This window comes from Triticum aestivum, chromosome 4B, assembly GCF_018294505.1.
Source record: "Triticum aestivum cultivar Chinese Spring chromosome 4B, IWGSC CS RefSeq v2.1, whole genome shotgun sequence".
In the NCBI taxonomy this organism is placed as follows: domain Eukaryota; kingdom Viridiplantae; phylum Streptophyta; class Magnoliopsida; order Poales; family Poaceae; genus Triticum; species Triticum aestivum.
In genome coordinates this window covers 335,519,710-335,545,099 of record NC_057804.1, presented here as the reverse complement: position 1 = coordinate 335,545,099, position 25,390 = coordinate 335,519,710, and positions in this window count along the sequence as shown.

The following is a 25,390-nucleotide window of genomic DNA, read 5'->3' as shown; positions in this document are numbered from 1 at the left end:
ATCTCGTCGCTTGTGATCCTGGCATGGTTAGAAACAATAGAACCACACAAGAATATGATCCTACAGACTACGAACAAGTGGTGGTGGTGGGTGTCACAAATCCGTCAAGCAAAACTCAAATTCTTACCAGTTCTTACCCAGCAGCAGGCGGTGATCGGCAACCGTTGTAGTCAAAACTCTCAAAGCTTGGATAGAGCGATTACCAGGGAGAGTCAAACGCATGACGTAGATGTATGTGGAGTTGGGAAGGCTTATAATATGGTAGCAAAAGGGGTCACCAATAATTAATTCAGAGATGCAAAGTTGAATAAACGCTCAACGACGGTACTGTGCTAGTCCTAGGCTAGACCGTGCTAGAGACGCGAGCCTAGAACACTAACAAAATCACGGCGCTGCACATAAACAAGGGAAAAGCACACTCTGGATTTTTTTTTTGCTTTTTTTTGCGCTGCTTTTTTTTGCGAAAAATCACTAGAATGGCGAGTGTCTCAAAATGCTTCCCAGGTCAAACTGACAGAATGGGCACGAAATTTTTTCGACCAATTTTTTTTTCGACTGCCCGGACCCAAAAACTGGAAACGGGTCAAAAAAAAACTTTCTATAACGGCGACTGTCTCAATACGCTTAGAAACACCTAAAAATAGGATAGCCAGAAATTTTTTTGTCAGGTGCGTTTTTGGAAAATTTTGGGCCTAAACGGATGGTGGTTTCCAGAACCTACTCCGGCAAGGTAACACGAATCGGAAACTAGATGCATCTCGAAAACAACCCTAATATGCAAGGAACTCGGATTGGTGGTGGATATATGGTGGTGGTATATGGCAGCGGTGGTGGTAGCGGTGGTAGTATATGGATATGGATCGGTGGTGGTATATGGATACGGATTGGTAGTGGTATATGGATATGGATTCGGAGCAGTGGTGGTAGGTGACAGGGGCAATGATGATGGTGCGGTGGTGGCGTGACAACTTATGACCAGAACTCGAAACTCTAAAAGACTAACGCTAAGACCAGCAACTAGACACGACGATGCAACCGCAAATTCAACAAAGCAAAAACTAAAAAGATTATGCAAAAGCTCAGATTGGTTCGGATATGATGAACTAACCCTAATTTTTTTGTGGCTTTTTCGTGGACTGTAGGTATGAAGAACAGACTCGATATAAACTACGAAAAACTGTAAAATCTCACCGAGCAACCTGGAAATCTGATACCACTTGATAGAGGCAGAGGTGTCCCTTCTTTTGATGAGATGATGGATTTCGCTTTGGTGGAAGTCGACTTTGACGATCCGACTATGAACGTGCAAGGACGTCGCGCCTTAGCAATCGCTAAACCAACTCCGAGAGGTTATTGACCACGCCGGAGCATGATCAACCTGACCACGAGGGTCTGTTTCCTGCGAGCAAACGAAGAACAAGCAAGAAACTGAGATTGCAATCTAGATATTGCGAATATAAGATGAAAGCTTTATTGATCAAGGTGGGGTTCTATGACGCCTTTGTCTGGTCGTTGAACACAAACGAAGTATGCGAAGTTGCAGCTATGGCGAACTTTAATATAAACAAAACCCAAAGTCTAAACGGTGCCCTAAGGGCTGTATATATGGAGGAAGAGAGGGGGAATTTCGTGGCTCTTGGTGGAGGGGTCCGAAATCAACCCTATCTCTTCTTTCCCCACACATACGGACTCTAAAAATAGCCTATACTAATGTATTTCGAAATTATATGGGCCTGGCCCAATAAAAAGGTGACGCAACACCTATAATAGCCTCTGGACGGAATTTATGAAGTGGCATCTTGTATATTTCGTCCAAGGCTTCATGCACTCATTATGGTGGCTTCAAAGACCTGAAATCATCACTCGTAACTCCGTTCTTGTTCCCCTTGCGCATGCCATCATCTCCATGCTTTTTCTTGCTCCAATGTTCATCCTTCTCCAAGCTAGGCCCTTCATTTGTAAGCAAAACAAATGTATCCAATTTAGGCAGCATCATATTCTCATGAACATTAGAATCATTACCAAGAAACGAAAGTACCTGGTAATTTAGTTGGCGTGCGCGAGCTCTAGTAATTGGTCCAGTATGTATAGCAGCAGGGGCTGTGGGTGTAACAATGGTATTTATGTCCTCCTCATCACTTGGAGACAACGAGAGCGGGGCTCGTATCCTCATCACAAAAGACTTGATAATCTTCATCCTCGTTCACGCGCCGGTGCATGGCCACTTGCTCAAGAGCTTCCATCTCCTCATCACTCGTGGAGTTGTAGGTGCCATCGTCGTTGAGGATCATGGTGCGCTTGTTTGTGCATTCATAGGACTTGTGGCCTCGGCCACCGCAAGTGAAACACTTGAAGGAGCTTGTCTTGATGGTCTCATCGGTCGGAGTAGATGACGAAGCACGCGTCTTGAAGTTGCTTGTATTAGGAGGAAGACGACTTGAACTTGACGAAGGTTTCTTGCAACTTGATTTGTTGTCATTGCTCAGAGAAGGTTTGGTTGTTGTAGATGTTGGAGGAGTTGTTGAAACTTGGTTGTTGGAGAAGCTGTAGGTCTTGGATGATTACTTGGCGTACTTGAAGTCATCTTACACTTGACGTTCCGCCTTGGTTGCTTGATGCACAAGCTCAATGAGGTTGGAGTAGGGTTGGAAGTCAGCGATCTTCTTGATGGGATGATTGAGTCCATTCAAGAATCATGACATTGTTTGCTCATCATATTCCGTGACATTGGCTCGAATCATGGCAATCTCCATTTCCTTGTAGTATTCTTCAACACTCTTTGTTCCTTGCTTGAGGAGTTGTAGCTTCTTGAAGAGATCGCGGTTGTAGTAGGTTGGCACAAAACATGCTCGCATGACTTCCTTCATTTGAGCCCAAGTGGTGATGGGTGGTTCACCTCTTGCTTCACGGCGCTCAAGGACTTGTTCCCACGATATGAGCACATAGTCTTGGAACTCAAGCGATGCCATAGCGATCTTCTTCTCTTCCTCATAGTTGTGCAAACAGAAAATTTTGTCGACCTTCAATTCCCATGAGAGGTATTCTTCGGGATCATTGCTTCCGTTGAACTTGGGCATTGTGAATTTGAGATTTCCATAGCGTTGCTCTTCATTGTGTTGTTGGCGATGGTGAAGATGACGCCCTTGACGTGGAGGGTAATCATCCTCATGTTGCTCTTGGCATGGAGGAAGTCCATGGTCAACTTGTTATTGTTGATCTTGAAGTTGAGGTAGAGGTTGACGAGCTTGTGGAGGAGCTTGTGGAGCTTGATGTTGCACACGCGGTTGGTAGTTCCTCTCTTGGATTTCTTCTCGAAGAGCTTCCTCTTGATTGCGCCATTCGCGATTGCGGTTGGCGATGGCTCGACTTGATTCTTGAAGGGCACGTTGCGCCTCAAGAGCTTGCGCTTCTCGTTGTTGTTGTTGAAGACGTTGAGCCTCGGCGTCTTGTTCTTCTTGGTGTAGACGCGCTAGTTCTTCTTCTTGGCGCCGTAGTCGTTGCCGTTCTTGAGCTTGAGCAAAAACGACTTGGTTTGATTGAGGACGGGGGACTTGCTCATCGACTTCCTCCTTTGATTGCTTGTCATGTAGCGGGTTGCGAGATGCATGGCGGTCGTGACGCGCGGCTCGTCGAAGAGTGTTCAATGACGGTGTACTTGAGTCGGAGAAGGTGTCGTCGGAGTGTCGACTCGAGCGGCTCCGTCTTGAGGATGAAGAAGTGGAAGGATGCCGGTTCCTCATCAAGGCGCGTATCTCGTCCATTCTTGCATCATTATCTTGCTTGTGAGCGTCAAACTTGTTGTCGAAGTAGTCTCTTGTACGTTGCTCGGAGAGTCGCAAGTCGGTGGCGAGGTTGTCGATGCGGTCGCTCATAGCTTGTTGCTCTTGGTGTAACGCCCTTTGAGCACCAAAGATGTGGCTCTTTGTGAAGAATGATGACATGTCGTCGCCGTTCTCGATGAGGTGTGGATTTGTAGAAGAACTTGGCCTATCCATCATTCCAAACAAAATGTAAGTGGTAGAAGGAGAAGAACATATACCAAATGTACCTTGACCGATGTTGAAGATGAATCAAGTTCACTCAAATGCGGACAATGAAATAGCACTTTTGGTACCAATTCTTGTCAGTTCTCACACCTACACAAGTAAAAGCTTATGGTGGAGCTTGGTTAGGATGGTGGCACAAAATTGATTGCAATCATTAGTTTGTCTCAAAGATGTTGAAAAAGATTCGCAAATTCGCAAATGTAACAAGTAGACCAAGAAAGTAGTGGTACACGGAAACACACACGCAAATAGATAAGTGGGATTGTGCAAACCAAAAGTGAGCCAAAATGTGGAATCCACGAAAATGCTCTTGTTGCACAATACTAGAGAGACGCTAGCACGATTGCACAATAGGCGGATACGGAGCTTGTGCACAACCTACTAGGCAAAAATGCAATGATCTCTATCCCAAGTATGTTATATGTATGGTATTTCGGTGCTATGATCCAGGATGATCGAGTATCACAATCTTAATGTAGTATGATGCTATGGTTCTTGCTTATAAGATATTTGCTTATCTTTCTCTTTTGCTTAAAAGCTTGATTGGCTCATTCTCTTTTGAGCTCTTTTCTCATGCAAAACTTCATGAACCAAGATAGCAATTGTGTATGCGATGACAACTTTGTGACACACAAGTGGATCCCAAGATATGCACCACTATGGTATGGTATGTATGCTATGGAGTATGATCACTAATGTGCACAAGTCACGTTGCCGGCAATACTCAATGGCTAGTCTCGATGGGTAAGCAACGCAAAAGTAAGGCTATGTGGTTATCAATGCAATTGCGAGATATGACAAAGATGTCGTCGAGGTTACCGTCCTTGACGATGATGAGTCCTTGGCGAAGATGAGCGGTGGTAATGTTGACGTCGAACCGTACCTATGTAGCCGAAACACAATAGGACACGGGAACCACAACTCAAATTCTCAAAGACCAAAAGCAACAATGGTGGTAGCGGAAACTGGAGGTGGTATAGCAGATGATGTGGTGTAAGCCCTAGGCAAAGATGCCAACGTTCGGAAAATTAGATGGTGTCTAAAGATTTTGTAGCCTGTCTAGGTGGATGGGGGATGTCAACAGCATTCAACGAGCTAAAGAACTCGAAAATCGGACTTCGGATGTGGAAGTTACGGTGAAAATGGTGAAACTCGGAAAGCTGAAACTGGCCTGGGCGGTATTACCGCTCGTGTGGGCGGTAGTACCGCTCGTGTGGGTGGTAGTACCGCTTGTGTCGGGATTTTCTCGACTGTTTCGGCTGAAACAGGGCCTGGCGGTAGTACCGTTCGCGGGGCGGTAGTACCGCTTGTGGTTCTCAATGGTAGTACCGCTTGGAGGGCGGTAGTACCGCTTGTGTCGGGATTTTCTCGACTGCTGGAATTGTTGTGCGATTTTGGGGCAGAAATGGATGATTTCGGGGTCAAGATTCGATGGATTTTGTGGATGGAAAGAGGTGAAACTTGGGGGGAATGCTACATCCACTTGAAACCAAGAAAATCCACGGATCAAAATCAACAAAACATCATCACACCAACAAAATCACAAAAAAAATTTGGGGCTATTTTTGGTGGGGATTTTCAGATTTAGGACGAAAACAAAAAAATCAAGCTAGAAAACACGGGGTAGGGGCTCCAAAAACGTGATCAACGTGGCTCATGATACCAAGATGATATAGGGCGGAACCCTATGTGGACGATCTTTCACGTTTGGAGTGGATCCTACGGGGAATTATGAAGAACACGCAGAAGCACAAAGGGGAAACACGGGGAAAACGAGAGAGAATCACTAAACCGACATAGAATCAATATCACGAGTGCTAGATCACCGAACACAAAGAGATACATGAGATCCAAAGTCAACAAAGGTAAGGATACAAAGGAACCGATCTTCTCCGTGTGGAGGTCTTGGGGGTCTTCCCTAGAAAGGGGTCATGAACCCGCTTGGGGGATCTTCTCCGAAGAGGTCGTGAGCTCCGAGGATAAGTAACCAAGTGGATGAGCAAGGCTCACACACAAATATGAGCTAAACCAATGCTAACCCTAGAAAGGATGAGGGGACGGTTTATTTATAATCTAGGTCCTTGAAGGGGTAAGTTGGGGCGAAACGAGTACAAGGGCCTCGGCCCGGAACGCTGCATGCAGGCAGGGCGGTAGTACCGGTCCTATGGGCGGTAGTACCGCTTGAGGTGCTTCAGCGGTAGTACCGCTTGGAGGGGCGGTAGTACCGCTTTGGTGTCGTTCGATTCCTGGAGTTTGTCGGGTTCGGCGGAACTAGGGCGGATGTCGAGCGGTAGTGCCGCTTGGCTCGGCTTAGCGGTAGTACCGCTTGGCTTGAGCGGTAGTACCGCCCATTCTGGACTCTGCTGCTCCTCCTCTTGCTCTTGATGTCCATCTTGAGCTGTAGCTTCTTCTAGGTTGGTTCCTTGGTACCTAAGCACGCAAGGCATCTTCGTTTGAGGTAGTAGCCATGTCTCTAGTGGGTCAAAGGGAAGTTCGACAAGGAGAGAGTTAACCTCGCATTGGATGGCACGTGCTCGAGCTCTTGTTATGGGTCCACTTGGAGCTTGTGTAGTCGATGTAGTGCCCATGGGGATGATCGAAGGATGCTCCGCATGAAGCAAGTTGATCATGGACTTCCCCCATGCCAAGAGCAACATGAGGATGATTACCCTCCACGTCAAGGGCGTCATCATCACCATCGCCAACAACACAATGAAGAGCAACACTATGGAAAGCTTAAATTCGCCATGCCCAAGTTCAATGGAAGCAATGACCCCGAAGAGTACCTTTCATGGGCATTGAAGGTCAACAAAATCTTTTGTTTGCACAACTATGAGGAAGAGAAGAAGATCGCTATGGCATGACTTGAGTTCCAAGACTATGTGCTCATATGGTGGGAACAAATCCTTGAGCGCCGACAAGCAAGAGGTGAACCTCCAATCACCACTTGGGCTCAAATGAAGGATGTCATGCGAGCACGTTTTGTGCCCACCTACTACAACCGCGATGCTACAACTCCTCAAGCAAGGAACAAAGAGTGTTGAAGAATACTACAAGGAAATGGAAATAGCCATGATTTGAGCCAATGTCAAGGAAGATGATGAGCAAACAATGGCACAATTCTTGAATGGACTCAATCATCCCATCAAGAAGATCGCCGACTTCCAACCCTACTCCAACCTCATTAAGCTCGTGCATCAAGCGACCAAGGCGGAACGTCAAGTGCAAGATGACTTCAAGTACACCAAGTACTCATCCAAGACCTACGGCTTCTCCAACAACCAAGCTTCAACAACTCCTCCAACATCTACATCAACCAAACCTTCTCCAAGCAATGACGACAAGTCAAGTTACAAGAAAACTTCGGCAAGTTCAAGTCGTCTTCCTCCTACTACAAGCAACTTCAAGCCACGTGCTTCATCATCTACTCCGACCGATGAGACCATCAAGACAAGCTCCTTCAAGTGTTTCACTTGCGGCGGCCGAGGCCACAAGTCCTGTGAATGCACAAACAAGCACACCATGATCCTCAATGATGATGGCACCTACGACTCCATGAGTGATGAGGAGATGGAAGCTCTTGCGCAAGTGGCCATGCACCGGCGCATGAACGAGGATGAAGATGATCAAGTCTTTTGTGATGAAGATACGAGCCCCGCTCTTGTTGTCTCCAAGGTCTTGACTCTTCAACATCAACAAGAAGAAGACCAACGATGCCATATCTTCCACACCAAGGCTGGCATCAACGGAAGGTCCGTCAAGGTCATCATCGATGGAGGTAGTTGCCACAACTTGGCATGTGAAGAACTATGCTCCAAGCTTCAATTAGTCAAGAGGAAGCACCCGTACCCCTACAAGGTTCAATGGCTAAGTGACTCCGGCACTGTCCAAGTCTCCTTCAAAATTGGTGCATATGAGGACATTTTGGAGTGTGATGTGGTCCCAATGACCGTTTGACACCTCCTTCTTGGTCGACCATGGCAATTCGACCGTGGTGTCATCCACAATGGGCGTACCAATCACTATAGCTTCAAGATGAAAGGGAAGGAGTATGTACTACGACCTATGTCTCCTAGTCAAGTGATAGCCGACAAACAAGCCCCCCATCATGGAGAGAAGAGTGAGAAAGTGATCCACCCAAAAGTGAGTGAGAGTCACAAGCCAAACTTGAGCGCCTCTTCGCCTAGAGAGAAAAACCTCATACTATTTGCCACAAAGAGTGAGATGAGAGAAGTGTGTGAGAACCAATCGAGTGTGATGCACTTTGTTCTTGTGTGCAAGGATGGAGATCCAAAAACTAACACCTCTCATGAGCTACCTTTAGTGTTTCAATCTCTTTTGCAGGAATTCCAAGATGTTTTCCCCGCTGAGCTACCTCCGGGTCTACCTCCACTACGAGGCATTGAGCATCGAATCGACCTCATCCCCGGAGTGCCACTTCCAAACAAAGCTCCATACCGTGTCAACCCCAAAGAAACCAAGGAGATTCAACGGCAAGTACAACAACTAATCGACAACGGTCATGTACGTGAAAGCTTAAGCCCTTGTGCCATTCCGGTTATACTTATGCCTAAGCCAGATGGAAGTTTCCGCTTGTGTTCCGATTGTAGACCTATAAATGCTATTACCGTTCGCTATAGGCATCTCATTCCTCGCTTAGATGATATGCTTGATGAACTTAGCGGAGCCAACTTTTTCTCAAAAATTGATCTTAAAAGTGGTTATTATCAAATCCGCATACAAGAGGGTGATGAATGGAAAACTGCTTTCAAAACCAAATTTGGCCTATATGAGTGGTTAGTCATGCCTATGGGTTTATCGGAGGCTCCTGGTACTTTCGTGCGTCTCATGCATAATGTGCTTCGCCCTTATATTGGAGTCTTTGTTGTGGTTTAGTTCGATGATATTCTTGTGTTTAGCAAAACCATGAAAGAGCATCTTAATCATGTTAGGGCTGTTTTGCAAACCCTTCGCAAGGAACGTCTTTATGCCAACATGAAAAAGTGCACATTTGGTGTCGACAAAGTGGTTTTCTTGGGTTTTGTTGTCTCTTCCAAGGGTGTCCATGTTGATGAATCTAAAATTGAAGCAATTAAAACTAGGCCCCAACCCACCAATTTGCAACAAGTGCGTAGTTTTCTTGGTCTTGCGGGTTTTTATTGTCGCTTTGTGAAAGACTTTAGCACTATTGCCGCTCCTTTGCATGCCTTGAGTAAGAAGAATACTCATTTTGTTTGGGGATCTTTGCAATCCACGACTTTTGATGAGCTCAAGTCTTTGCTTACTCATGCTCTGATTCCTGCTTTGCCCAATTTTGACAAAACTTTTGAGGTTCATTGTGATGCAAGTGATACCGGAATTGGCGGAGTTTTGATGCCAGAAAAACAAGCCATTGCATATTTTAGTGAAAAACTCTCCGGTGCTCAACTTAACCATCCCATTTATGACAAAAAATTGTACGCTTTACTGCGTGTGCTACATATTTGGGAACATTATCTTAGACCTCATGAATTTGTCATACATATCGACCATGAAACACTAAAGTACTTAAAAGGCCAAACTAAGTTGAACAAGCGTCATGCTAAATCAAGTGAATTTATTGAATCTTTCCCTTATGTGATCAAGTACATTAAGGGTAAGGAAAATGTAGTTGCGGATGCACTTTCACGCATATGCACGCTTGTCACTAAACTTGAGTTGAATGTTATTGGCTTTGAGCACATAAAAGACTTTTATGCTAATGATCCATCTTTTGCTACTCCTTATGCTAAATGTTTAACACACACATCTTGGGAACAATATTACATCAAGGATGGTTATCTTATGAAAGCTAACAAACTATGCATTCCCGAGTCTTCTCTTCGTTTGCTCCTTTTGCAAGAGGCTCATGGAGGCGGACTATTGTAGGGTGGAACCCTAAGTGAAGATCTTTCATGAATTGGAGGGGGAATCCCCAAGAACAAGATGAACACAAGAGGGAAAACAAGAGGAACACTCAAGAACAAGTCCAAATCACACATCCACTAGACTAACAAACACACAAGATCCACAAGGTACATGAACAATCAAAGGGAAATAAGATACATGGTAGAGTTCATCCCAAATCCTATGAAGGAGATGAGGGCTTGATGATCTAGGTAGATCCTTCCCTCAAGGGGGGCTTGAATCCCTAAGGATCTTCTCCAATGGAGGTCATGATCTCCATGAGGAGGAAGATGAGCAAAGCTCTCTCTTTGTCTATCAAATACTTTGCTATCCTCTAAATGAGCTAGGACATGCCCTTATATAGTTTAGGGACGAAATAAGAGAGGAGGGGGGAATCCAAGGGCAAAAAACCCAAAAGGCACGCAGGCCTCGGAGTGGTGCGGGCACCCGGGGGACTCAGGCCCGGGCACCTGGGGTCGGTGCAGGGGGCTGGGCGGCTTCGGCCGGGCACCCGGGGCCTCAAAGCCCGGGCACCCAGGGGCGTGCTGGGCTGGCGCGGGAGGAGGCCCGGGCACCCGGGGCGGCGGGGCCGGGCACCCGGAGTGGGCTGGGCTGGCGCGGGGGAGGGACCAGGCACCCGGGGTTGGTGGCCCGGGCACCCGGGCAGGCTGGGCTGCTCCCACAGTGGGGCCGGGCACCCGGGGCCATTTGGCTGGGCACCCGGGCGGTCACCGCCAGCGCCAGCAAGGGGCCGGGCACCCGGGAGGCTCAGGGCTTCTCCCTCTTCACCCTTCTTCTTCGTAGCTTCGCGCTTCCCTCGCTCTTCTCCCTCCTTCTCTTCATGTGCTTGTGCCTCCATCCTCGCCTCTTCACGGTCTTGTTCTTGGTACCTACGAGTGCATAGAGTTTCCATATTAAGTAGAATCCGACTCTCGAGTGAATCCGAATGAAACTCAAAGCGGAATGAGTTAAACTCGGGTTTGACGGTGCGTGCATGTGCTCTTGTCATCGGTCCTCAAGGTGCTTGACGAGTTGTAGTAGAGTCCATGGGGATGAGAGAGGGATGCTCCGCATCATCTCCCCCCCCCCTTGGGAGAGATCCGTCCACGGATTGTGATCTTCATCACCATGGGAAAGAGAGTGTGTCGTCGTGTAGGAGTGGACAACCACCCAGCACTCATCATCGTCAACCTCGAAATGGTCACTCTCCGATGTCGCATCGTCTTGTAGTTCCTTCAAAAGGAGCAAAGATAACAAGCACTTGGAAAAACAAATGTGATTGGCATTAAAGCAAAACCAAGCATTCGAGTGGTGATTCACCCAACAAATGTTGTCATCAAGCATAGCGTATGGTTTGACAAAGAAGTGTGCCATGGAATGTAAGCATCTAAATTGAGCACATGGAAAAGCATCATGGAAACAAGCATGCAAAGGTGAGGTAAAGATGCTAATATGTGGGACAAGTGAACAAGCATCTACCTCAATGTCATAGCAAGCATGCCTAAGACTCTCAATGAACGGTCTATGGTAGGCATAAGAGTCATTCACAACACCCAAGAAGATGATATGACTAAACACATGCAAGTGTAAGACAATCCAAGCATAATGTGCATAGGGTGTAGTGAAAAACGAGTGGCACTCAACACAACAGAAAGAGCAATTGTTCATCATCTCTGAGGCAATCAAGGCAAGCATGTAGCAATCAATGGGACATGGCATATGTGAAGGAATGAGATTGTTGCAACCAAACATGTGATAGGAGCAAGTAATCCAAGAAGTGGATGCAACATGAGAAAGCATACAAATGAAGTCATGCAAACTAGTGGAGCGAAGATGCAACACACTAGAGGAAATCATGGCACTCATATCATGTGAGTAAATAAGAGATATAGGCAATCCACATGACATATCGCGAGCACGAACACAAAGCAAGATCATATTATCATCGTAGGCATGGGGCACATAGCAAACATGGCAATAACAAGCAATATCTCCACCAAGCTTGCAAATACACATACAAGTAGTAGAATCAATCATCATGTGTAATGCAAAGCATGGGTCACAAATGCATGGCAAAGGCATAGGAATGAGCATATCATGCAAAGTGAACATGGCAAGATGGGCATATAGTGAGAAGTGGTAAATAACCCATAACCATGTGAGAGACATGTAGAAGAAATGTGCAAAGTCCTTGCACGAAGAAAGCGGTGGGAAAGACACTCCAAGGGATCCCAAGTCATCCGTGCTCTCTAGAGCTCGTTTTGTCAACTCGTGGGATTGCGAGGTTGACAAGTATTCATGGGTACCTACACAAAAGAAACACAAAACAAAGAAATTGTGTGCGTGGTAAATGTACACATCATCCATCATGATGTGTATGTGCACATGTGAGTTAGCACAAGAATAGCATCGCTCAAAGAAATCGGATGCATGGTATAAGAACATGTCATCCATCATGAAAGAATAGTTGTTATGTATAACATGATGGGGGCACAAATTGAGAATGCAAGTATATGGCACATCACTAGCATGTTTATTCATGGGGAGCATATGTCGCACACAAGTAGTGGGATCATGCAATGGATAGGATGAATCAAAATCTCCTAAAATGTATGAGGAGACTATGGGGGTGTCCTTATGAGAAATAGTGGAAACATCATATGGAGAAAATGAAGAACATCCAAAACAATGCATATCCGAAGTTAGGTGGTCATGGCATGGCATATGAGATAAATGATGCAAAGGGATCATATCCATATTATCACAAGAAAAACAAATGACAATAACCATGGCCTTGTCATCTATGCCATATGTGCAAATTGGGTTTATGTTTATGTCATATGCATAGTCACTACGATGAGATTGCAAGTATGACATATTGTTGATCTCATGCATAGCATATGACAAGTCAAGCGGATTGTCAAACATGATGTGACCAAGAGAATTATCACAAGAAATCCTATGTAACATGGCATCACAACCAATAGACTCCACATGAGAATCATCATACTCATCATAAATTGGCAAATCATCGCACGGGGAAATCGCACTAGCATGAAGCATGGAAATAGGTGGGTCAACATCATGCAAGCAATCAACGTCTAGAATGTCCACTAGTGGGACTAGAGCATCACCTTCACCTATTTTACCTTGTTCATTCCACTAAAGTGGTGTAGGTGAGGTGGCAAACACCAAATGGTGGGAATCATCTTCATCTTGATGGAACCATGTGGGGGGGGTGCATCATATTCCACCATGGCCATCGTCTTGTCCATAGGAAGGATGAAGTCGTCGCAGATCGGTGCATCATCATATATGGGACCTAGCACGAAATGAGAAGACACAATAGAGGTAGAGGTCAAGTCGTTAGCAATGCAAATGGCCTCATGTGCCCTATCAACTTCCTCACTCTCTCTATGTGGTGGTGTCTCACTCACTCCCTCAAGGTAGGTGCACTCAATGTCACATATGGTGGAGTCACACAAATCACTCAAGTTGTGGTGGTGGTGGCTCTCCTCACATGGAAATTGTGGCAACTCATCATATATGGGGTTAGTGGTGAAGTCACTCTCACTCTCCATATGGTGGCACAAGTCACTCAAGTCATCATACGTCGCCGTGGTCGAAGGGAAAATCCCATGATCAACCATCTCGTCGTTGTCACCGTGGATGAAGGCCGAAGATGGCACAACATCCAAAGGCAAAGATGCCTTGAGAACACTTGGTGAAGATGCCGAAGTGGTGGTAGTAGTCGTAGCTCCATCTTGGTGCTGCTTGTCTCGCGGCCGTCTCTTGTGCTCATGATGTATGGCCATAGCTTGATGTAGAGCTTTTTGGGACTTGTAGGTGTACGCATCGCAAGCATCTTAATCTTGATGATGTTGTAGTGCTTGAGCTCGATGACGTTCCAAAGATTGGCCACTTGAGCGTTGCCGCCTTGAATATGACGAAGGGGAAGAAGACATGTAGTTGGCCATCATGTCTCGTACTTGATCCCTTTGTTCGGCCAACTTGGTGTCGAGGTAGTCCCTTATCCTTGCTTCGTTTTGGCGAATGTCGATGGCGAGTCGCTCAATGCCGTGCATTGCTCGTTGTAGTCCGAAGATGGACGTTTTGGTGATGTAGTTGTTCGCGTTGTCGTTGTCGTGGAAGACCAGAGATAAAAATGTCTTGCCAATCGATCACAAGACTCAAGTAGAGGTGAGTAGGAAATGAGATAAACAATACCAAGTTACCTTTTCCCAAAGTTGAGGATGTATCCCGTTTCACTCAATGTGAGATGAAAGAATAGTGGAATTGGTACCGGACTTGTTCACTCACACCTATGAAGTAAAGCTTATGGTGGAGCTCGGTGAGGATAGTGGCACAAAAATTTGATGCAAAATGTTAGCAAGAGTCAATAATGTTGGAAAAGATTCACAAATTCGCAAGCGAAACAAGTAGACCAATAGCAATATGTGGCACACGGAAACACACATACGGATAGATAAATAGGGTCGTGCAACCAAGGAATGAGCACAAAATGTGGAATCCACGGAAAACGCTCGTGTTGCACAACTCAAGAGAGACGCTAGCACGATTGCTCAATAGGCGGATACGACACTTGTGCACAACCTAGAAGATGCAAAATGTATGAGCTTTCGATCCCAAGTATGCTATGTGTATGATCTTCCCGATGTTCTTCTCAAGATGATCCAAGATGATCGGATATGACAATCTTATGTGCAATGTGGTATGATGCTATGGCTCTTGCTCACAAGCTCTTTGCTCTCTTTGTCTTTTGCTTAAAAGCTTATTGTTTTTTTATATGGCCACTTATGCAAAATGCACAAACCAAGATAGCAATTGTGTATATGCGGGAACAATCTTGTGTCACAAGGGATGATATGATGATACCAAGATGATACCAATATGATATGGTATGTATGCAATGGAAGCTATGGATCACTAATGTGCACAAGTAACGTTGCCGGCGATACTCAAATGGCTAGTCTCGATAGGCAAGTGACGCAAAATGGGCTAAGGGGTTAATAATGTAATGGCAAGAATGTACAATGAAGGGATACCATGATACCAATGTGATAAGGAGGTTACCGCTCTTGCTTACGGTTAGGTTGTCAAAATGGTGAAGTGGTCGATGTCGATGACGACCTCGCGGCGATGATGAGAGGCGGTGTTCTTGATGTAGATGCCAAGATGATGTAGACCCATCCCTAAGTAGCCGAAACACCTTAGGAAACGGTAAAAAACCGCGAACTCAAAATCTCAAGGAAAATGTCAAATGGTGGTAGCGGAAAGCGTTGGTGGTTCCGGAGTTAGCAATGTGGAAGTGGTGGTGGTGGTTGATGACGAAGCAACCGTCCCTAAGTAGCCGAAACACCTTACGAGACTCAACTCACCACTCAAGCAACCACAAATGCTATATGGATCGAATATGGGTTAGGTTGCGGAAAGCTATGGTGGTTTTGCAGATGATATGGTGGATGGCCTATGCAAAGATGCCAAAATTCCAAAAAAATTATGGAGTCAAATGATGTTGGACCCAATCTAGATGGATGGAGGATGTCAATAGCTACTCAACGAGCTAAAGAACGTCAAAATCGGACTCCGAAAGCGAGAGTTATGGCCGAAACGGTGAGTGGTGTTGGGCTGTTTCGGGGTGATGAGGACATGATTACCTTGGATACGACCAAAAATATTGCATACATGCATATTTGTTAGGTGATTTCTAGTGCAAACTATTCAATAATCTATTTATGTTATACAGAACAAAAATACTTCACACACTTTTGTGTTTTGTCTAATTGCAGGTGTATGAGACATTTGTACAATTCACATATGAAGATAAGGGAGAAAGAGATGTTTAAGTGCTGTTCAAAAAGTTCTCTCACGTCACTTTTGGGCCAAGAGAAGATAGAGTCCAAGTCTCTCACGTTCTGGATTCAGATTCGGACTACACAGACATACCTGACTCAAAACGCCAACTACTTTTTCATACGGACTCCAAATTGAGTGGTTCTTTTTTTTTTGGAAACTAGGTTTTGTGCACTTTCCAACGCAATTGGATTCACCTTCAAATTCGTCCGTAGCGTTGAGTTATGGACGAAACAATCTGATGTTGCAGCAGAATCCGAGTCAAACTACAAGTCCAAAGGTGTTACATCACCTCCACTTGGGCCCATTGGCCTTGTATGACTTAGGGTTAGTTTTAGGCTGCCTTGGAACGTCCTCCCACCTCCTTGGCTGCCACCCCTTGCTCCTATATAAGTAGATCCATCTAGTAGCTTTTCCTTCGGGATTTGTTTAGTTAAAAGTTAGCCATTGCAACTTCGTGTACTTCGTTTGTGTCCAATGACCAGACCAAGACCGCTTTCGGATCCCCAGCTTTATCAATACTTTATCTATGCAATATTAAGATTGATTTATCATATTCTTGCTTGTTCTTCGATTGCGTGTAGGAATAGACCTTCGTGGTCAGGTTGATCGTGCTCCGGCGTGGTCAATAACCTCTCGGAGTTGGTTTAGCGATTGCTAAGGCGCAACGGCGTGCATGTTTGTAGTCGGATCGTCAAAGTCGACTCCACCAAATCGATAGTTATCATCTCATCGAAAGATCGGGACACCCCGCCTCTATCAAGTGGTATCAGTTTTCATGTTGCTCGGTGAGAATTTCTAGTTTTCCCTAGATTAGATTTATTTTCTTACCTATTGTCCTAGAAAAAACCACAAAAAAAGTTAGATCTATTCATCCTTTGTCCAAGCCAGTCCGAGCCTATGCAATTTTCTTTTTATTGTTTGCATTATTGAAGTATCGATTGCATCGTCGTGTCAAGTTGCTGGTCTTAGTGTCTAGTTCGTTTAGAGTTTCGAGTTCTGTTCACATTAGTCACGCCGCCGCTGCATCGTTATCCCTTCCACTCTCCACTACCCATCCATCTAATTCCACCATGTGCTACCCACCGTTCATTATCATAATCATAGTTGAGATCGTTCACATCTTCGCTTGATCCAATCTGCATCTTATCTAGTTTGTTTTGGAAAGAGAGAGAGACAAAAAAAAGACGGAAAAAAAGAGAGAAAAACAAGTAAAAAAAGTCAGAAAAAAGAGAGAAATAAAAAGAAAAAAAGTGTAAGAAAAAAAAGAGATAAGAGAAAAAAACAAAATTCGGATCTATCTAGACTTAATCTCGTAGTTGAATTCGGACTGGAATCTGTTTTGTGCACTGTTCAGTAAAAAAGACATAACTTACTCATACGAACTCCGTTTTGGCTCCACAATGTCTCAAATTAAAGCTAGCTACTAGACGCATCTGAATAGTTGCAAATTCTAGTTCAATATTTGGCGTCTCAAAATCAGCTTCTAAATAGGTCTTTTTGCCCTCCGAAGTTCGCGCATACAGTTTGTTCCAGTTTTTCAGGCCAGTTTTAGAATTCTTTGACTCCTCATATCAATTCGGAATTGAGTGATTCTTTTTGCATTGTAAAGCTTGAGTTAGTAGCAAACTTTTCAATAGGAAAGTTGGAGAGAGAGTTGTTATATATCCTGCTTGGCAGTTGTTATTCATCATTATCTTTACTGCCGTTGTGATCTTCACTTATATCTTGCTGTCCAGAGCTATTTATACTTCATTGATGCTAGTTGTGCTATGCCGTGACCTCATTAGTGTTCTAGGCTCGCGTCTCTAGTCCGGTCTAGCCTAGGACCAGCACAGTACCATCGTTGAGCGTTTATTCAACATTGCATCTTTGAATTGATTATTGCTAATCTTTTGCTACCATATATAGCCAACCCAGCTCCACATATTTCTACATCGTGTATACGTACATTCCTCTGGCAATCGCTTTACACAATCTTTGGAGTTATTTGACACCGCTGGTTGCCTGTCACCACCTGTCGCATGGTAAGAACTTGTAAGATATTGATATTTGCTTTACTGTGAGCATGTTACAACCACATCTACTAGTTCATAGGAACATTATTCTCGAATTTTGTTTCTTGTTTCTACTAATCATGACAGGTTCTGGAGAAAGAAGTTCTTGGACGACGAACACATCTTCACCATCAAGAGAGTTGGGACAACACACACAAGCACATGGTCAGGTTATCTCTTTACCATCATTTGAGGGTAGATTTAATCCTGCTATTTATCTAGCTTGGGAGCTTGAAGTAGAACAAGTTTTTAGTTACCATGACTATTCTGAACTTGAGCGAGTACGAGCAGCCACTAGAGCATTTACTGGTTTTGCTTCTGTTTGGTGGAGTGTGCATTGTAAGAAAAACATTGATAACCAACCCACAACTTGGAAAGATTTGAAACATGTAATGAGACAACAATTTTTCCCTCCTTAATATCGTCGTGAATTGCTTCGCAAATTTGAACAATTTAAACAAGGCAATAACACTGTTCATGCTTACTACCAAGAGTTCAAATCTTATATGCATCATTGTGACATACAAGAATCTAAGGATGATACAATCAATAGATTTTTTGGTGGTTTGAACCATGATATTCAGGCAAGATTTAGGTATATTCCTCGTTGCATTACTGGTATGTTGTTCGTGCTTGTACCTTTGAGAGACAATTATAGGAGGATGCATTGGGTGACTACAACAACTACTATTCCAATTCATGCTCACTACCATCGGTTGATTCCTCCATCGTTGCACCTACTAGAGCAGCCACACCTCAGATTGTGAGTGCGACATCATCTCAAGTGTATGGTACATTGTCATTGTCCATACCGACATCAGCTACGTCTTTGTGACAAGATAACAGTAAATGTATTGATGATATAACTTCACATGAGAATGATGCATCACTAATTAACTTAAATACATCATGTGTTGAGTTACCTATTGATTTGAGCACGCCACCTATTTTAGAGAATCATGTTACTATCATGAATGCATCATGTGATCAAACAACTGAAATACCAACAATTTTGAGTGCACCCATTGAATTAACTATTGATGCAAAAGAACCAATGTTTAATCATTTTGATATGACCTCTAATCTTGGTGATGATTCGGTGTCCAATGACTTACTGCATGTTTGCTTATTTAAGGATATTGTAGCATGTAAATTTGATGCAAGTAAGGTTTATTCATCAATGTTGGGATGGTTTAATGATGAATATTGTCAATCTTTTGATAGGAATAAGAGCTTCACTTATATGTGCAAACTGAGTTGCAATATTCTCATGCCTTATACTTTCTCACTCTTCTCTTTATGGTTGGTGGCTTTCTTGTCGGCTATCACTTAACTAGGAGACATAGGTCGTAGCACATACTCCTTCCCTTTCATCTTGAAGCTATAGTGATTTGTACGCCCATTGTGGGTAACACCACGGTCGAATTGCCATGGTCGACCAAGAAGGAGGTGGCAAACTGTCATTGGGACCACATCACACTCCAAAGTGTCCTCATATGCACCAATTTTGTAGGAGACTTGGACCGTATGCTCAACTCGTATAGTGCCGGAGTCACTTAGCCATTGAACCTTGTAGGGGTGCGGGTGCTTCCTCTTGAACAATTGGAGCTTGGAGCATAGTTCTTCACTTGCCAAGTTGTGGCAACTACCTCCATCGATGATGACCTTGACTAACCTTCCATTGATGCCGGCCTTGGTGTGGAAGATATGGCATCGTTGGTCTTCTTCTTGTTGATGTTGAAGTGTCAAGACCTTGGAGACAACAAGAGCGGGGCTCGAATCCTCATCACAAAAGACTCTATCATCTTCATCTTCATTCTCGCGCCTATCCATGGCCACTTTCTCAATAGCTTCCATTTCATCTTCACTCATTGAGTCGTAGGTGCCATCATCGTTGAGGATCATGGTGCGCTTGTTTGTGCATTGATAGGACTTGTGGCCTCGGCCGCCGCAAGTGAAACACTTGAATGAGCTTGTCTTGATGGTCTCATCGGTCGGAGTAGATGAAGAAGCATGCGGCTTGAAGTTGCTTGTAGTAGGAGGAAGACAACTTCAACTTGACGACTGTTTCTTGTAACTTTACCTGTCGTCGTTGCTTGGAGAAGGCTTGGTTGGCGCAGATGTTGCAGGAGTTGTTGAAGCTTGATTGTTGGAGAGGCCGTATGTCTTGGATGAGTACTTGGCGTACTTGAAGTCATCTTGCACTTGTTGTTCCGCCTTGGTCGCTTGATGCACGAGCTCGATGAGGTTGGAGTAGGGTTGGAAGTCGGCGATCTTCTTGATGGGATGATTGAGTCCATTCAAGAATCGTGCCATTGTTTGCTCATCATCTTCCTTGACATTGGCTCGAATCATGGCTATCTCCATTTCCTTGTAGTATTCTTCAACACTCTTTGTACCTTGCTTGAGGAGTTGTAGCTTCTTGCAGAGATCACGGTTGTAGTAGGTGGGCACAAATCGTGCTCGCATGACATCCTTCATGTGAGCCCAAGTGGTGATTGGTGGGTCACCTCTTGCTTCTCGACGCTCAAGGACTTGTTCCCACCATATGAGCACATAGTCTTGGAACTCAAGGGATGCCATAGCGATCTTCTTCTCTTCCTCATAGTTGTGCAAACGAAAGATTTTGTCGACCTTCAATGCCCATGAGATATATTCTTCCGGATCATTGCTTCCATTGAACGTGGGCATTGTGAATTTGAGCTTTCCATAGCATTTCTCTTCATCTTGATAGCGGTTGTGATATCGCTCTTGCCTTGGAAAGTTCTCGAATGCTCGTTCCTCATGATGTCGCTCTTGGCATGGAGGCTTGCCGAGCTTGTGGAGGAGCTTGAGGAGCCTGACGGTTCCCACGTGGTTGGTAGTTCCTCTCTTGTATTTCTACTCAAAGGGCTTCCTCTTGGTTGCGCCGTTCTCGATTGCGGTTGGCGATGGCTCGACTTGATTCTTGAAGTGCACGTTCCGCCTCAAGAGCTTGTGCTTCACGTTGTTGTTGTTGGAGACGTTGGGCCTCAACGTCTTGGTCCTCTTGGTGTAGACGCACTCGTTCTTCTTCTTGACGACGAAGACGTTGTCGTTCTTGAGCTTGAGCAAAAGCGACTTGGTTTGCTTGAGGACGAGGAACTTGCTCATCGACTTGCTCTTGTGAATGCTTGCCGTGTAGCGGGTCGCGAGATGCATGACGGCCTTGACGCGCGGCTCGTCGAAGAATGGTCGATGAAGGAGTACTTGAGCTGGAGAAGGAGTCGTCGGAGTGTCGACTTGAGTGGCTCCATCTTGAGTAGGAAGAAGTTGAAGGAGGCCGGTTGACCAATAAAGCTTGGATCTCGTCCATTCTTGCATCTTTCTCTTGCTTGTGCGCGTCGAGCTTGTTGTCGAAGTAGTATCGTGTACGTTGATCGGAGAGTCGCAAGTCGGTGGTGAGGTTGTCGATGCGGTCGTTTATTGCTTGTTGCTCTTGATGTAGAGCTCGTTGTGCACCAAAAAGGTGGCTCTTGGTGGCGAATGATGACATGTCGTCGTCTTGCTCGATGAAGAGTGGGTTGGTAGAGGAACTTGGCCTATCCATCATAAGAAAGTGGTGGTGAGTATGAAAATGAGAGAACAAAGCCAAAGTTACCTTTTCCGAAGATTGTGGATGTAACAAGTACGATTCCACGTGATGTTACAATAGGGGAATTGGTACCGGGAATTGTTTCTCACACCTACAAATAAATGGTCGATGGAGGAGCTTGGTTAGGAAAGGCACAAATAATTCAAGCAAATGTTAGTCAAGATGTTGATAAAGTTGAGAAGATTCACAAATGGCAAATAAGACAAATAGATCAACCTCCAAAGATAACATGAGGAACACACACACGGAAGATAAATGGGATCCGCACAACCAAGGGGTGAGCTCGAAGATATCGAAACACGGGAAAAGCTCTTGTCGTACGGATACTAGAGAGACGCTAGCTCGATTGCACTAATGGGCTAGATACGCTAGTGCACCAACCTAATAGAGAATCCACTCGTCTCACTATCCCAAGTATGCTTATGTATGTGGTGACCAAGATGATGCACGTATGCTAAGGCTCGATGCTATTTCTTATAAGCTCTTTGCTTCTCTTCTCTTTTGCTTAAAAGCTTTTTTTTTCAACTATGCCATAATGCTTGATATGCGAGCCACACAATGATGTAACAAGTAGTAAATGTACGGGATGCATGGAACACTAAATGGTGCACTAAGGCGTGGCCCGGCAATACTCAACAAGCTAGTCTCGATGGGTAAGCTACGCAAAAGGGCTCCAAGCTATCAAGTTAATGGCACGGGAGTACAAGGTGTCGTCGAGGTTACCGTCCTTGCTTACGGTCGAAGATAATCTTGTCGAAGCCGATGTGTTATCCGAGTCGAAGATTGGTGGCGATGATGACCAACTCGCGCCTAAGTAGCCTAAACACCTTAGGACACAAGAGAAATCGCAACCGAACACTCAACAAACACGTGGAATGGTGCGGAAGAACACGAGAGGTGGTGGTGGAACAAAATGAGAAAAAATAGAAAAATGGCCGAAACTTCCTGGATAGCCTGTGCGCACGGGGTAAGTGAGGCCCGTGTGCACGGGGTCCCGTGTGCATGGGGTCCCATGTGCACGGGGTCCCGATGGCCCGTGTGCACGGGGTCTCCTGTGAGCGGACAAACTGCTCGGATCCCGTGGTGATTTGCAAGTTTTTGGTCAAATTCAAACGATGGAAGGGTGGGGATGATGGTGGAGGGTTAGATCCATTTGCCAAACACCAAATTCATGGATCAAATCAACCAAATCTCACAAGATCCACAAATTGCAAGAAAAATTTTTGGGGCTATTTTTGGTGGGGATTTTCGGATTAGGGCAAAAACAACAAAATCAAGCTAGAAAGTGGAAGGTAGGGACTCCAAGATGTGAATCAACCTGGCTCATGATACCAAGATGATGTAGGGTAGAACCCTATGAATGACCTTTTCACACTTGGAGGGGGAAAAAGGAGGGAAACCACAAGAACAACAAGAATACAAAGATGAACACAAGAGGCTATCACTCCAACAATTCCCGATTACACATCCACTAGTGTAACAACACAAGATCCACGAGTCACAAACACAATAAAAGGAAAGATACAATGGCAAAGTTCATCCCAAATCCAAAGGAAGAGGGGTCTTGATAGTGGTCTTCTCCCAATGGAGGTCTTGAAATCCTCAAGGATTCTTCCCAATGGGGTCTTGATCCTCAAAGAGGGAAGGTAATGGAGCAAAGCTCACCAAGATCTCATCTAATACTTTGGTAGCCCTAAACATGGTCCTAGGTACAGAATATATAGCCTTGGGGTCGAAGGGGAAGAAGGGGAGCCGAAGATGCAATCTCAGCTGGCCATCCTGGGAGGCCCGTGCTCACGGGGTAAGTTGGGCCCGTGTGCACGGGGGTCCTGTAGGCACGGTACAGGCCCGTGCGCACGGGGTGCTTCAGCGCCAGCTTCTTGTGTAGTCCGTGGGCACGGGATCTCGGGGGCCCGTGCGCACGGGGTCACCTGGGACTTCCTGTATTGTTGCTGTTGCACTCCGTCTTGATTCGTACGGCCTTGGGGTGGTCCTCCTTCTCCTTGGGGATGCTCCTGAGCTTCTTGGTGATGTTCCACTTCATACCTAAGGAGGCATAACATATCTTGGTGAGGTAGCAAACATGTTCCATTCGTGTTCACATGCATGTCTAGTAGGAAGGAGTTCACCTCGGTTTCGAGAGCACGCGCTCTAGCTCTTGTCATGGGTCCTCGTGGGGTTGGATGTGTCGATGTAGAGTCCATGGGGATGATGGAAGGATGCTCTGCATCAGGTTCCCAGTGTTTCTCACACAATGATCCAAGATGATCAAGTATGATACCATATGATATATTTTGATGCTATGGCTATTGCTTACAAGCTTCTTTGCTCTCTTTATTTTGCTTAAAAGCTTTATTTATTTATTTATTTATTGGCCACTTTTGCACAATGCACAAACCAAGATAGCAATTGTGTATATGTGGGAACAAACTTGTGACACAAGATATGATACCAATATATGCACCAGGATGATATGGTATGTATGCTATGGGAAGTATGATCACTAATGTGCACAAGTCACGCTCCCGGCAATACTCAAATAGCTAGTCTCGATAGGCAAGTAACGCAAAATGGGCTAGGTGGTTATCAATGCAATTGCAAGGGTAATATACAATGGTGTCGTCGAGGTTACCGTCCTTGGCGATGATGAGAGGCGGTGTTGCCGAAGTCGACCCGTCCCTAATTATCTGAAACACCTTAGGAAACAGAAAAACCGCAAACTCAAAATCTCCAATGGCAAAAGTCAAATGGTGGTAGCGGGAAAGCGGTGGTGGTTTGCACTTGGCAATGCGGAAGTGGAATGATGGCTATACACGTGTCGGAGTTGAAGTTGCCGTCCCTAAGTAGCCTAAACACCTTAGGAGACACAAGCCACAACTCAAACAAAATTGGGTTAAGTTGGGGTGGAAATGTATGGTGGGCATGTCTATGCGGAACTGGTGGTTGTGGTTGATGAAGAAGCAATTGTCCTTAAGTAGCCGAAACACCTTAGGAGACTCGAATCACTACTCAAGCAACCACTAATGCTAAGGGCTAGGTTGAGCTTGTTTGAGTTGATCAAGATGGGTTAGGTTGTGGAAGTCGGTGGTCGCTATGCAGATGATATGGTGGTGGCCCTAGGAAAAGATGCCAATATTCAAAAAAATTGATGGAGTCAAATGGTGTTAAAACCTATCTAGATGGATGGGGATGTCAATAGCTACTCAACGAGCTAAGGAACCCGAAAATCGGACTCCGGATGTGATAGTTATGGTCAAAACGGTGAAACACGGAAGGCTGAAATGCCAGGGACCGGATATCCGAGGTAGGGGCCGGATTTCTAGGGGTGTATGTCCAAAACCATGCAGATTAGGTGCTCCCGGGCCCGGATGTCCGGCTTGGGGCCTGGATGTCCGGCCGGATGGCCCGGATGTCTGGCCTGTGACCCGGATGTCCGGCCCGACGATTCTAGATCGGGATTTGGACTTCGAAACTCGATTTGGGGCGGAAATTGGGGATTTTGGGGTCAAAATTAATGAGATTTCGTGGATGAAAGTGAAAGTGCTAGTTATCGACTAGAGGGGGGCTGAATAGGCGATTTTTATCTAAGTCTTCAAAACATGGAAGTTTCAGAGACAAACAATAGAAATGACCTAATTGATATGCAGCGGAAGATAAACTACAACAAGCAAGCCATAGTCAAGTATGCAATAGCGTTAATGTACGAAGACTAATAGCAGCTAGGTTGTAGGATCGGGATGGAAGATAGTATGAAGCCAATCAACAATAGTAGTCAAGCAATGAAGTCAATCAGATAAGACAGATAGGCAATGACTTCACGAAGACAAACTTAAAGTAAAGGAGGGAAGAGATAGAACCAGTCACTTGTTGAAGAC